The sequence below is a fragment of the Pteropus vampyrus genome, unplaced genomic scaffold (genome assembly GCF_000151845.1).
Source record: "Pteropus vampyrus isolate Shadow unplaced genomic scaffold, Pvam_2.0 Scaffold182, whole genome shotgun sequence".
NCBI lineage: Eukaryota > Metazoa > Chordata > Mammalia > Chiroptera > Pteropodidae > Pteropus > Pteropus vampyrus.
In genome coordinates this window covers 2,284,214-2,287,261 of record NW_011888963.1, presented here as the reverse complement: position 1 = coordinate 2,287,261, position 3,048 = coordinate 2,284,214, and positions in this window count along the sequence as shown.

The following is a 3,048-nucleotide window of genomic DNA, read 5'->3' as shown; positions in this document are numbered from 1 at the left end:
AGAAAAAAAGATTATCGAGCACATACTGAGGGGGAAACTTCAAAACTTGTCATGAAGTTTTTCACAAATAGAGGACGACTTCTCAAAAATGTCTGAAGGCTGAAACATGCTATGGAAGGGATGATTCTATCCCCAAATTATTATAAATTTTTAATTTTGGTTCTTGCATGTACTGCCTCTTTTGAGCCCAATCATCCCTTTCCCACATACTTGCCACCTTAATCTCCTGCCCTTTCTATCAAGGGGCTAAGATGGAAGTGAAAATAGGAAGTCAGTCCCTATTAAAAATACATGTTACAATGTGTTTTGATCTGAGCTAATGCTTCTAGACTTTAAAAAAAAAAATCTAACTCTAATCTAGCCTGAAGATTAATTTTTCTTCTAATTCTACTGTGATAAAAACTTTGGTTTTAGGTAACCAACTCTTTATTAGGTGTTGAGAAAGGGACAAAAGAAGAATTGAACATCTTAAACTTTTCCTTGCCTTCTGCTAATTTTGTCTCCATAATGCTTCTGCACAGCTGCTTGGCTGGCATGGGGAAATGACAAGGCAGACCTTTTTAAAAGCAGTGGATAGGCTCTCTGTTGAGACACTTTTTTTCCTTTTTCTGATGGATACTGCGTGCATTCCCTGGAATGTGTAAGGCAAGCCCTTAAGGCTTTCCTTCAGATATGTGGTTTATCTCTAGTAGACAGTAATTTCTTTCTTGAACCCAGCCTTTGGGAAGGGAAATCCCAAAGAAAGAATTCTCTGCCTTTCACAATCATGGAAAGAATTACAATGGGGAAGATTAAGCTACACTATCAACAAATATTTATTAGCTTACTCTCTAAGTTGGTCCTGGAGTTCAGTTAATTATTATAAAATCACAGTTAGGCAGCCTTGGTTAAGCTGTTTTAGTTCTTTTAATCATAATTGAAACTGTTAAGTCCATCTTAGTTCAGCTTTGGGAGGAGTTTCAAAGGAAGCTAATCTATAAAGAATGGAACAGGAATGCATTGGAAAAAAAGAACAAGTGGAAGATTTGGCTATCTGTATGTGCTGTTCATATGAGTTGGAACTAAGTAGTCGTTAATGAGTAACAAAGATGAACCATTGCTTCTGATTATTGAATATCTTGATCATATAGCTGTTATGTCACCTTTCTATTATGAGCACAGATGCAGAATTCCTGCTGAAGATACTTTACAAAGGGATTTTTAAAGAAATATTTGTCAAAATAGGTTACATTGGTAAGTGCATCCTGTTTTCTATCCTTTTAAAACCAGTGTTTGGGGCTCTTTCTTACAATATGAGTAAGTAGGACATATTTAACAATCAAATGGGGGGAGCATTTTATTGTCTATACTTCTGTACATTCCATGTATTGCCCCTCCCCCCACACTAAACCACATTTCCCTCTCCTTACCTATTCTACATCAACATATGCTATTTCTGTATTTCCTTCCACCAAAAGCTGCTTTGAGGAAACGATCTGAGTTAAGTATAAATCATAAGGCTTAAAATACTCGCTTTCCCAGGATTATGGCTTTGTGCTAGAGAAATATACTAAAAGGGATTAAACTCTAGTGGTAAAATATCAGGTGAGTTGAAGGAAGGGTTTTTGGTTATACAGACTTTTCTAGCCTAAATAGTAATCAGCCAGATTGGTGCCCCAGATCAGTTTAAAAACAGGCTAGGGCCAGGACAGGTCCTATTTATTTAGGTTTTGGGAGGGCGGAGTTAGGTTTACTTGAATCTATGATGCTACATAGGGATCTTGAATCAACCTGAGACTAAATGCGACATCAGAATCCCAGCTGTAGGTGGGATTATGAGACATACCGCATCCTGGACAGTGACTTTCAGTTCAGAGCTAGACCACTGAGTCTAGTCATTGAAACCAGTTGTTGAAAGTGAAATAAGAAATCTTTATGATGATTAAAAATGCAATGTTAACTTTAGAATTTGTACAATGGCTAAGACTCACATTCACATAAAATAGATAACTAGCTTGGTATTACTAATATACCTGGCGCCCTTCCGTTTCCTAGCTTCTAGTTTAATGCTCTCTGGACTCCAGCACCGAATAAGCCTAAACACTTTGGTACTATCTACCTCTGCTCTACACGAAGGAACTACCTGTGTTAATTTTAGCAGTTCTGGAAGTAGTTTGAACGCTCCCACCCCTAATAGCATGTGTTGACTATCTTTGGAGTTATTTCGAGTGTTCGTCAGTAGTGTACAACTCATTTTGATAAATAACTCTTATGGACTTTATAAATTCCTTCTTTTGGATGAAAGCCAAAAATCATCTGTAGGGCATACAGCTCTTTATTCAAACTTGATAATAAATAATTATCTCTGCAATACAGACGTTAGAACTGAAACAGTGACTTCAGGGACTCAGAGACTAATTACCACCACCGTACACGGTTAAGTACAGCAGACTGGGGGCGGGGAATGGTTTGTTTCATATCTATTACGTTCCTCCTCCGGGTAAAACAAGGCCGTCTTGTCTGTTAACATATTTAAAACAGTAACTGCAAAAACTGTGCAATGTTATGGTTGAGGCGTTTTCTGCCATATGTGTTGACAGAAAGCCTAAGAGTCTCTTTCTGCAATAAACGCGAACCTTGCCAAGCGGAATTATTAGGGCCAGCGCAATTCAACGACTGCATCACCGAAACCGCTGGCAGTGGAAGCCTGCGTCGCATTCGGAGTGTATCCAACGTTTCTTCTAACAAAGGCACTATCTTGAAGCACTTTCGCGGGCCGTTTTCCCCCTCCCATCGCCAGCTTTGTCTTCCCGGCGGGGTGAGGCTGAGACTTGGAGGAGCCCCAGCTGCGTTGCTGTGCGAACAAGCTCGGAGGAAGGGCCGGCGTGGGAAGCTCCACGAAGCTACGGCTGTGGTTTCCTGCAGACTGAGCGTGCCATTAGAGGAAGTTGGAGTGCTGCAGTTCAAAGAGATACCTGCAGCCTTAAAATCCGGGCGAGACTCGACCCCTGCGCATCGATTACTGTCGTACAAAGAAACTCAGGCGGCCAAGCCGGCGGTGGCCAGCGG